The sequence below is a fragment of the Musa acuminata genome, chromosome BXJ2-5 (genome assembly GCF_036884655.1).
Source record: "Musa acuminata AAA Group cultivar baxijiao chromosome BXJ2-5, Cavendish_Baxijiao_AAA, whole genome shotgun sequence".
Classification (NCBI taxonomy): domain Eukaryota; kingdom Viridiplantae; phylum Streptophyta; class Magnoliopsida; order Zingiberales; family Musaceae; genus Musa; species Musa acuminata.
Genome location: NC_088342.1, coordinates 33,025,748 through 33,038,387, shown reverse-complemented (window position 1 = coordinate 33,038,387; position 12,640 = coordinate 33,025,748). Strand labels below are relative to the sequence as shown.

Here is a 12,640-nt window from a genome sequence, read left to right as displayed (position 1 = left end):
GGATGTATCATATGGAACCCTTGACAAAAGTTTATATGGGTTATCGAGATGGTATATCTGCAGGAAAGGAAGCTTCTGCCCAAGAGGGCTTCAACATTGGGTTTAAGCAATCTGCAAGCAGTGGTTACAAATGGGGAATTGTTAGAGGCATCACAAGGTGAAAAGTGATAGTATTTACTGATCTCTTTCTGCAGAAGAATTTTGGTATCTTATTTTTCCTACATTATTTCGTAGTGCATTTGTAAACCTCCCAGATCAATTCAAAGAAAAGTTAGTTAAGAAGCTTGAAGACAGATGCACGTTTCAAAGTCTTTACAAGCCCGTTCAAGAGATTTCCACGGACGATGCTCTGAGAATGTATCACTTTCAACTACAACAAGAAAATAAACAATCTCATCAAAGATCAAAAGCGACAGTATCATCGGCAATCGAAGATTTTGACTGCAATAAGTTAGACTTCTTTTTCAAGGAGCTTATGTTACTTGTAAGTGAGTCTTCTGAAATCAAAGCAAGTGTTGATGTTGTAAAAGGAGAGGAAGAAGAATGACCTTGATGTTGAAGTACTTGGAGGGATCGTTCAAATTCACTTACGTCTGAATTTTCTGGACAGATTGTAATTTTTTGATGGCCTCAGATTGCAATGAAAAGAACTGAACCATTGCTCCATTGCAGCATAATATATTTTGAGATTTTGCTTCAGAAAAATAGGTTCCAAATTTCAGAGTATTGACTATTCTTCCACTGGAACTGTGCCGTCATTTTTGGGAACGTTGAAAGCACTCATGGTTTGATAATAATCTCCTTCCGAAATGCAATACTTTTTCATTGTGTTTGATGTTGAGCATGGCCTTTCTTTTTCCTCCTAGTTTTGCACACTGTAAATATAAGCATAAGATGCTTCTCCAACAATAACGATAGAATCTGATGAGAGGTTAATCAAGTAGCACTATATTGAAATGAATGAGATACTATTTTCAAACTAATACAAACAACTCTTACACTTTTTTCTTTCCTTTTTTCTGAATAAATTTCTACTTTCAGAATGCATTTACTTCAGCTTTAAATTAACATCGTATTTCATTAATTAGATTTTTTTTTACACTAAGTTAAAGTCATATGGTTGAGTTTTTCTGATCTTTCTTATGTATTTAGCAAGTCAATTCAATAGCCATAAATTTTTGATTTGCCAAATAAATCAGCAATTACCAACTTAACTCTCTTTGACCTTTAATTAATTGTAATCTTAGATGTCTAAGCATATTACAACTATGTCATGCTCCACAATATAGTATTTGTATAAATTATAAATTATAAAATATAAGTCTCATTAAATGTATTCATGTGTATAATTCTAGATTAATTATATATTATTTTTATAATTAATTATTATTTTTGAATGTGTCGGAGAATATTAAATCATATTGTCTTAGCATCTAGTAAAATCGGAGTCAGAATATCCAATGATCTTCAAATGGTCTGATCTCCCATATGATCTTTTGTTCTCTTTAAATATCTCATGACTCTTTTAGCTACATTCCAATGATTCATTCCATGATTGCTTAAGTATCTATCTAACATTCCAACAATGTACATTATATCTTGACGCGTACAAACCTGTGCATACATTAGACTCCCTAAAGCTAATGCATAGGAAATCTTCTGCATTTCTTAAGTTTCCAGATTTTTTTTAAGGCACTAATTGAGACTGAACTTGTCTCCCTTTCTGATAGGGGTGTCTCCTGGTTTACAATCCTATATGCTAAACCTTTTGAGTACTTTATCGATATAGTTCCTTTGTAATAATCCTAGAATACCTCGCGATCTATCTCGGTGTATCTGGATTCCTAATACAAAAGGGGCATCACCAAGATCTTTCATCTCAAAATTTCTAGATAAAAATCTCTTGGTTTCGTGCAATATGTCTATATCATTAGTGGCAAGCAGAATGTCATCCATATAAAATATTAGTAAAATAAATTTGCTCCCACTGAATTTATGATACATGCAATCATCAACAACATTCATCTTAAAACCAAATGAGATAATTACTTGATGAAATTTGTGATACTACTAAAAGGATGTTTGTTTTGTTAGGATCGAAATCGGCACTAAGAGGGGGGGAGTGTGAATTAGTGCTTACGATAAAAATTACATCGATTCGAAAATTTCGTTCGATAAAATCATATTGGAAATATGTTTAACTCGAAAACGTTCATAAAAATGTAATGAGCAAGTAAAGCAGTTTGCAATAAAGGTAAAAAACAAAATATAAATACAAACTAAGTTTTATAGTGGTTCGATCATCGTGACCTGCATCCACTCCTGATTCCTCTTCACTCAAGGCCATCGGCTTTCACTATCGATCTTCTTTCAACGGAGGAAGATCAACTATCCTTTTACACCCATTTTCTCCTTTTCACCGGTTTAGGAGATAACCTTTACAACCTCACCTCTCTCTTAAACTTCATATATAATACTGAGAGCTTGAGACGAGTTTTTATAATATTACTATAGCATTTTTCTTTTCTTTAACTCACAATTGATGTGTTTACTGAGTAAGGATGAGTAGGGCTTTTTTAGGCCCCAAATGAATTCAAATTTAGGGACCAAATGATCTCATCTTGGGTTTTCGGGGTACTAGCAATACCACCGCCTGCTAGTTTGAGACTAGGTGGTACCATCGCCTAACACAGTCTGGGAGATTGTATCTGAGCAATATTATCACCTAAACTGGCAGTGTCACAGCTTGGGCCAACTATGGGTCACTAATTGGGCCTTCCACTTGGCCCAAAATAACCTCAATTCAGGCCGAGTTAACCCTTAATTGAGTTGGTCTAATTACATTCTAAACAATCCAATTAGAACTAAAACTACTTCGATCTAGACAAATTATTATAAGTAAGAATTCTAAGTTATCCAACATGTCATTGGTTCATCCGATGCTTCACCCGAACCTTCGGCATATCGTCCTCTCTTATGATGTATTGCCCAATCGACATGTTGATATCCGCAACACCCGATCTCCTTAGTGCAATGTCTGATCCTTTTGGCCCGATGCTCGAACTCATGGCACGAAGCCTTCTGCTGATATGTCGACCATTCCTCCGGTCCGACATCCAATCTTCTGACATGTTCCATTTTAGCCCAACTTTTGATTCCACCGCTTTAATCAATTTATCTTTCCTGATTGAATATAGTCCTACGTCACTTAAATGTACATTAGATCGTAAACTCATTAATTGATTTCATCGTCAAAATCCAAGATTCAATATGTTTTATCTCATAGATAGATTTTATCAATTTACATATTATTTTCTTTAGGTTCTTTTGATACAAAGTATTCTGGTTGTACCATATAAATTATTTCATCAATATTTCCATTGAGAATTGTTATTTTGACATCCATCTAAAAGAGCTCCAAATCAAAATGTGTGGCTAAAGCCATAATTATTCTAAAAGAGTCATTCGTTAAAACCGGAGAGGTTTATTTAAAGTCAATCCCTTCTTTTTGAGTATAGCCCTTTGCCACAAGACGTGCATTATATCTCTCCACATTACCATTAGAATCCCCTTTGGTTTTAAAAATTCATTTACAACCAATAGGTTTCACTCCTTCTAGTAATGGGACAAGTTCTCAAACTTTATTGTCTTGTATGGACTTATACTCTTGATTCATTGCTTTAATCCACTTATCAGAATTGGAATCCTCTATGGCTTGACAGAAGTTGATTGGATCATCTTCCATCATATCACTACTTTTTTCATGTTCCCAGAGAAATACCATATAATCATATGAAATGACACTCCTCCTTACCCTAATGGATCATCACAAAGGTGCTAGCTCTTGTGGCATATGTTCTTATGGATGTTGAGTTTGATCCTCATGAATAATTTTCTTATACTATATGAGAGTTGAAATAACTATATCCTTTTGAGGTATTGAATTTACCACATCAGTGGCAACTATATAAATTGGATTAAATTGAACCAATTCTTCCTCAAACGTAAAGTCTTTAACCTTATTTCTCCCCCCAAACTCAATATCCTTGTAGCAATACTCGTCTCAAAAATATTTATTGATTTGGGATTATAAAATTTGTACCCCTTAGATCGTTCAGAATAACCAATAAAATAATTGCTTATTGTTTGGGGTTCCAATTTCTTTTCGTTAGGCCTGTAAAGCCTTGTCTTAGATAGACAACCTATGAAAGTGTCTTAGACTAGGCTTTCTTCCGGTCCAAAGCTCATAAGGTGTTTTTGTAGTTGCTTTAATTGGTACTCTATAAGAATGTAAGCTATAGTTTTTATTGCTTCTCTTCAGGGTGACTCTGGCAAAGTAGATTAAAAAATCATATTTCTTACTATGTCTTTAAGTATGCAGTTTCGTCTTTCAACTACACCATTCATGTTAGGTGACCTTGGCATTTTATACAGAGGGATAATTCCACACTCCTCTAAGCATAGAGCAAATGGTCCTCGACGTTATTCACTTGAGCCGTCATTTCTGTTGTAATATTCCCCTCCACGGTTAGATCTAATGCTTTATATATATATATTCACTGTTGAATTAGATGCGGTCATCAAATTTGTGATCAAGATCGTAGGATCATGTGATCCTACGGCCCAGATTGAGATTTGGAGCTGGACCTGACGTTTGAATCGGATACAAAGCTTGACTAGAATGGAGTTACGAGTTGACTTAGAGTCGGTCGATTCAACTTAAGCAAGTTGGGATATAAATGTTTTGAAAAAGAAATAACGTGTCACGGCCTTCTTGGTGGTGCACGATTGTAGGCGAACCCTAGTGGAAATACCAATCTCCAGCTCCGCAAACGAGATCAGGAATCACGGCCCACGCTCTCCTCTCCTCTCCTCCCTCTCTCTCCACCATCCTAAATACTTCACTCCTCCCTCTCCCGCGCAGCCAACCCCTTATTCCCAATGACTTGATTGAAGACGGCGGGTTTCAAAGTTGGTGAGGAGGTGCCGATGAAGGAGGAGGACGAGTTTATGCTTTTAAGAAATTGCTTCCTCGAGACCTCCTCGACATTAATCTCGTTGATGAAAGGTTCTGGTTCGATTCAAGTGATATGGATTGTTGTTATTTTGGTTTGCTCTTCATGGTATTGTTCTGTTATCGAGTGATGAGGGTTTGTTCATTTTTGTTTTCATATTCTCGTTGCCAAGAAAATAGTTATAAGACAGAGAGAGAGCGCCGACAAACATTTCAATTCGTGTCAAAACCGACGTAGACTAACTTACCAAAAATCGAAAGCTTAAAATAAATTAATTTTTTATAAATAAAATATTAATTTGATAATGTTGTTGTAAGCTCATTTACAAGATGAGTATTTGACCCTAAGGTTTTCTCCTTTGGCAAGTACCAAGAAAAATGGCGACGCACGGACGTGAGGGGATCATTAAAACGCACGGACGGACGTGAGGGGATCATTAAATCGCACGGACGTGAGGGGATCATTAAAACGCACGGACGTGAGGGGATCATTAAAACGCACGTCCGTGCGTCGCCACCAACAGCGAAATAGGAGCGGGCGAGGAACGTGAGGGGATCATTAAAACGCACGGACGTGAGGGGATCATTAAATCGCAACTACAGAGAGAAGCAGTGTAGAACGAGGAGGTCGAGGAGCAGTGACGGCCAGGACCGAAGAGCCAAGTAAGAATCCGCCATTTCCACCGTCTCTCTCTCTCACTCTCCCTGCCTCCGGGGGTGATATGGCGAGGGCGTCTCATGCTTAGTGACGCGGTTGATATCGGATTCGGGGAGTGGCCTCCGGAGCCGTCGGATCCGGGTGGGGTTGCAGCCACCGCCGTTCTCCCTGTAGTTGCGATTTAATGATCCCCTCACGTCCGTGCGTTTTAATGATCCCCTCACGTTCCTCGCCCGCTCCTATTTCGCTGTTGGTGGCGACGCACGGACGTGCGTTTTAATGATCCCCTCACGTCCGTGCGTTTTAATGATCCCCTCACGTCCGTGCGATTTAATGATCCCCTCACGTCCGTCCGTGCGTTTTAATGATCCCCTCACGTCCGTGCGTCGCCATTTTGAGCGGAGAACGCACGGACGTGAGGGGATCATTAAAACGCACGGACGTGAGGGGATCATTAAAACGCACGTCCGTGCGTCGCCACCAACAGCGAAATAGGAGCGGGCGAGGAACGTGAGGGGATCATTAAAACGCACGGACGTGAGGGGATCATTAAATCGCAACTACAGGGAGAACGGCGGCGGCTGCAACCCCACCCGGATCCGACGGCTCCGGAGGCCACTCCCCGAATCCGATATCAATCGCGTCACTAAGCATGAGACGCCCTCGCCATATCACCCCCGGAGGCAGGGAGAGTGAGAGAGAGAGACGGTGGAAATGGCGGATTCTTACTTGGCTCTTCGGTCCTGGCCGTCACTGCTCCTCGACCTCCTCGTTCTACACTGCTTCTCTCTGTAGTTGCGATTTAATGATCCCCTCACGTCCGTGCGTCGCCACCAACAGCGAAATAGGAGCGGGCGAGGAAGACGAGATCGAGAGACGGAGCTTCACTCGTCCCACCCAGTTGTCCCGCTCGTCGAAAACCCCTACCTTTGCTCCTCAGGCGATCGATCCCGTCGTCGGGCCCTGCCCCCAGGTTTGCCTCCACTCCTTTCTCCTACCCCGTTCCTATTGCGACGCATTGATATGCTCTTGTTTCTTTTGCTATGGAGCTCGTCTCGATTTCCGTTTAATTGCTCAGGGTTGTATTTGTTCTGCGTGGATTCTCGGTTCTATTTGGATTACGCCTTTTCTTCTATGTTTCTCGTGAGGTTCATCGTGGCGGATCCTCTTGGGAAATCTCAATTAGGGTTTGGATTGTGGGGGCGTGGGGCTTTAATTTGATTAATTATGTTATTTGGATTGTTGATTGCTCGAATTTGGATGGTGAATCACGGGAAGTGCCATTGTGTAACATTTATTTATGTTTTGTAGATAAGAGTTTTTGGTCCTTCCGCAGCTACTCAAGTGCTTGGCCTATTGTCAGAGCTGGAATGGAGGGCATAAATGGTATATAAACTTGGTCTTGTTTTTCATTGTTTAGCTATAAGTTGTTGTCAACTTGTTGTCAAAGCTTTGGGAGTTGAGATGCATTAAAGAGAGTTTGCAATTTTGTTACAAGCATTGATTGAAAAGGCGCTAGGTGCCAAAAGGTGCTCAGGTCCAAAAACGTCCGAGGTGCTAGGCGTTCGTCTGAGTGAAGCGAGACGCTAAAATATAAAAATATATAATATAATTAATAAATATATTTATTTAAATAAAAATATATCATTTATTCTGAAACCTAATAATAATTTTAAATAAATAAAAATTAATAGTATTAAAATCAAAATAATATATTATTAATCTAATAAATAAAAATACTATTACTAGTATATAGTTAGTAGCAAGGTCTATCATACCGAAGCGTACCATCCGTACCCGGCGGTACGTACCGATCCGATAGGTTACCGGTATGCGGATCGCCCGATACCGCTACAGTGCTACAGTATGAAAAAAGTATAAAATTGTTCGGTACGCCCTGATGTACCGCCCGGTACACCGGTACCGTACCGTACCGTACCGAGCTCGGGTCGAAACGCCTGTACGGTACGGTACGACGAACCTTGGTTAGTAGCATATTGTTAATATATTGATAACAGTATACTATTGAAGTAAGAAGAGTGTGAGTAAGAGGAAGACTGAGGCTACTGACTGAGAGCAGCGGCAGCGGTAGCAACGAGAAGCGATAGTGGCAGCGGCAGCGGTAGCGGCGAGCGATGGCAACGGGAGCGGCGACAGTGGCAACGACAGTGGTAGTAACGAGTAGCGGGAGTAGGAGCGGCGAGCGGCGATAGTGGCAGCAGCAGCAGTAGTAGCGAGCAGAGGCAGCGGGAGCGGCAACAGTGTCAACGGGAGCAGGAGTGGCGAGCGACGATAGTGGCAGCGACAGCAGTAACAGCGAGTAGTGGCAGCGGGAGCGGCGATAGTGGCAGCGGTAGCAGCGAGCAGGGGGGAGCGAGAGCAGGAGCGGCGAGCGACGACAGTGGCAGCGGCAGCGAGAGCAAGAGCGACGAGCGACGATAGTGGCAGCGATAGCGGTAGCAGTGGCAGCGGCAGTGGGAGTGGAAGTGGCGAGCGGGGTTAGAGTTGGGGAAGTCGTGAGAAGAAGGCTGATATCGGTGCTTTAGTTGGTTCGATTGGACCAACTAAAGCACCGGAGATTGAACCAGACCTAAAACGCTGGTTCGGTCGCTGGGTTTAACCCGGGTGCTCGCCCGACGCCTGGGCTCGGGCGAGCGCCCAAGCGACGCGCTTCGGGCCTCCCCTCGCTTAGGAAGATGAACTTGACTTCGATATTTTCTGTTTCTATATCACTTTATTTCAATGCTTGGCAACACTGATATATCTAAGCTTGCATGCTGCTTTACTTCACTTAAGAGGTATATCTTTTAGAAAGCTTTAATCTGATTTTGGATTCCAATTTTAGGCTGCAGTACACTAGAAACTTGTTATGGACTGCTAACAATCTTGACATGTTTATGTTTTATCAATGAAATCAACCATAAAATTGCTTTTATTTTCATATACAACAGTTCTTAACTCTGAAAATAAAAAGTATGTAATGTCAGCAGTAGGTTGACATAAAGGAAAACTTGCATATACCTCCATAGTATAATAGCAAGAAATAATGTGTGAAGAATAGGGTTTCAGTTTCCTCACCTTCTTAACCATTTGCATTTGCAAACATGGGATAATAGTGATGGACTATTCAACTCTACTATGCAACTCTAACAATTGTGACTTGTCTGTATATATTGTGCAATTGTGACTTCACGCAAGATGCACAAGATGACACAGGAGAGTTCAAGAATGAAGATATAAAGATATCTTGATGTATTTTTTTTCGAGATGATGTGGAATTTATAATTGTCTCACTTTGATATTGATTTTTGGATAAAATAAAGATTGTAATGTGAAGTTTCAAATATCAATAATTTTATCTTGAATTTATGAAAAAGTTTTGGTATGATTTTGAAATTATTAAAAATTGATAGGTAATTAATAAAATTATTATTGACAGTATAGTGACACTCAAATAATCCATTACTAATTTTTTTTATATTTTAGTGACAGGTCAAGCCATCACTAAATTATTATTATCTTTTCCATTTAATCAGTAAGAGTTAATTATATTGTCACTAAAATTGTTAGTCAATTCTTTTAGTGACAGAAGTGTTCATAACCAATTGTTGTCACAGAAATATTAATTTATCAATTTATTTATTTTTAGCGATAGAATTTAATGTTTTAGCTACAAATATAAACTATCACTAAAAACTATAATTTAATGACATATGTGTCTTTTTTTGTTACTAAAACTTTTAGCCACGAGATCTATGCTGACGGAAGCTAGTGATGGCTCATTTTGCACTAATTCTTTTAGTGACAACTTTTGTTCATGGTTAATAACTATTTTTCTTATAGTGTAGGGGGCATGTGACCTGTATGTGTGCCAATATCTCAAGGAGCAGAGGAAACCAATGGCCTCGATCGCTTCCTCGACATGGCACCACCCCACCCCCCTATTCCGATCGATTTCGATCAGCGTTGGCTTGGCTGTGCCGACGACCAATCGGGCAACGCTTCTCAACTTTAATCCATGGACCAAAGAGGTCCAGCTCTAAGTGAGAAGACCCAACCTCCCTTAGGGTAATAGAGCCATCTAAATCGGAAGGGGGTTGCTCCACACCCTTTTGGGGGTCGGCCTTGTGAGAAGAGTCCAGAAAAACAAGGGAGGAAGTCAAAGAAGTCATCGAAACTAGAGGGCAAATCCACTTTATGACCCACACAACTATACTTGAAACACACCAAAGGTAAATTCTCATATGAAACAGTTTGGAAAATTCCTTTCTTTAGGTGACCCAGTCATACTGCTTATGGGGTTTTGAAAGATCGATTTCTATACTAACCTTACATATCGACCCCTTTCAAACGAGAAAGAACATTCATCATTCTTTAGGGGACGACCTAGGAGAGAACCAAGATTAATAACACATTCTGTTCCAGTACTCCAAAGGAAGATTGACGAACTACACCTAGATAGGGACAGATGAGATCCTCTCTGTGAGAGGCTGGAAATTAGCTTTCTTGGGCATCAGATACAAAACCTCCCCTCGAATGGTCCATGGTCCCTCGGTGAGGATGCGAACAACCTCCGCTTTAGAAAAAAATTGAAAGCAAATAAAAACCTTAAGCCAAATTGATCACTTGGGACACCAAAGAACATTTCCATTAGTGAGAAACCACATATTTCAGGAAATCCAAAGTCGAAGTCGGAGGAAATGATTGATCAAACTAGATATTCAAGGTTTTTGCCATTCATGAGGAGTTTTTTCGTCAAATTCGATGAAATCCTTAGAAGCATCATAGATCCGGTTAAACAAAGAAGAAGATAGTAGTGAACTTGCATCTGGCCCATATGAAGGACCAATTAACATCAATGCCTAAGAGATGCTCTTTCCAGTGAAAGGGCCATCCAATTGGCTCTTCTTGGAAGGCGGAGGGGCATTGGAAGGATCCCGATGGAGTGGCCCATTTTTCTTGGTACTTGCCAAAGGAGAAAACCTTAGGGGTCTGGCTTGGCATCACTCCAGGAACCCTAACTGAAGGGATCGACACCACAGAAGAAGATGATGACACCCTAGGGAGGGGAACAACAATGGATGCAAGGAGAGAGCCAAGTAGGGGATGTGAAGCCAGTAGTTGGGGGCGGGGGGGGGTGGGGAAGGGTGTGGTTGGGTCGCATCAAAGGTGGAATTAAGGAGGGAGAAGGCAATGGGGTTGTCCTTATCGCCTTAGAAACCCAGAGCTTCTCTCTCTAAGGAAAGAAGAGAGTTCCCTACTCTCTCACAAATTTATTTAATGCATTACAATCGACCATATCTTGTTCAGAACTTCACGGTTAGCCCTCAATTCCCTTCTCGCACTTTTCTAGTTCGAAAACCCTAAAGAAGATGCAGTGCAAGATTCTTTTCCGCCATCAATCTGGTCCTCATGATTAATCTAGGACTATGTGTTTTTGCTGCTTATCGATCCGATTGATGTGATTCTCCCGATAAGCTCTAACTCTGATGGCTGCCCTCCCTCCGCAAGCGGACAACTTCTAGATCACCCTTGTTCTTTCCCTCAGTGAGCTTTTTTTTTCCTCATAAATTTGATACTTTTGGTCATATTTTTATATGAAAAAGGTTTACTTGGTGGAATTGGTGGCACCTGCTATTTCTATTCTTCTGTTTCTCTTTGGAACAAATTGATTTATTTGTAGGACATGCTTAGATCATCACAAGAGGATGAAGGTAAAAAGTTTGCTATGAGGTTTGTTACCAATACTAGATATTTGCAAAGTTTTTAGCATTGTGGTGAGGCACTGCGGTTATATCTCTGAGACTTATGTGATGGTATATTTAATTTTGAAGTGTTCAATATTGGTTGGCATGTAGGACGAGCAACAACAAATTACTTTCATAGTGGAGGAATAGAAAGAGAAAAGTGAAAGATAATAACTAAAAATAATAAGCAAATGTATAACTATCCAATTGGCTCAAAGATAACACTCCTAGGATAGAAGTCTTGCACCTCCGCATACCTCACAAGGTGGGAAAGGAAAAAAACTTGATTCATGGATCCTTTTTTTATTCATACATTACAATGTTATAGCCCATTTTTATATGCTCAAGTATAAGAATAAAAAGAAAATTACAGAAATTTAAAAAATTACAATCGCATCAAATCAAATATATGATATCTTGTTCTTCGTTTCTGATTTGATTTGAGAAATAGTCTTCCTCTCTTCATGATATTTTTGATTGATAATCTTTCATCTTTATAGAGATGAATCTTTAAGATATTCAATCAAGATTTGTAATTTTCAATAATATGATTTCTTTTTTGTTGTATTTTTTCTTTCTTTTTCTCCTCGTTGAGTAGATATTTTCATGTTATTACATATGTAAAATATCTCTAAACAAATTAAATTTATTTTATTAATAAATTAATTTAATTGCTCATGCATCATATTGTTTTACTGTTTCTTTTTCATTTCTGCTATTGAGCGAGCATGCACATGTGGAGATTTTGGAATCGAATGAATTGTTCCTTTAAAGTCAGAGACGATTGAATTTGATTGGCCTAGATGCATGCATAGCAATTCATGTGCAGAGTATAGTTTCATCAAAACTAAAATTTTAATTTCATTCTTCCTCAAATTAGTGACTATATTATGGATATATTAGATGACATTTTGGTCTCTTTGGTGTTTATGTAGCATTTACATGATGCCTTTTGTGGAAGTTGTATGATATACTGCCATGGTTGTTTTGACCAAATACAAAGTTTAATATGCTAATGAGTTAGTTTTAGTTCCAGAGCATGCTTCTGATGATTCTTGGTGTGATGATGGGCTTCTGAATGAAATCTCAGATGCTGACTTAAACAGAGAACAGAAGAGGCGTTATGATCAATTTTATACAGTATCCTTGCAATCTATAAATGATATGCATATCCTTTGTCCAAAACTCTTCATAGTAAAACTTTTAGGGCTTTAAACTTGA

At 39.5% G+C, this 12,640-nt stretch overlaps 1 long non-coding RNA gene across 1 annotated transcript; it reads left to right on the top strand.

Annotated features, from left to right (window-relative positions):
• LOC135611762 (uncharacterized) lies at nucleotides 1-666 on the top strand. The gene is made up of 2 exons (XR_010486649.1): nucleotides 1-157; nucleotides 235-666. It is a non-coding gene; the product is annotated as an uncharacterized LOC135611762 (long non-coding RNA).
• The last annotated feature ends 11,974 nt before the right edge of the window (nucleotides 667-12,640 follow it).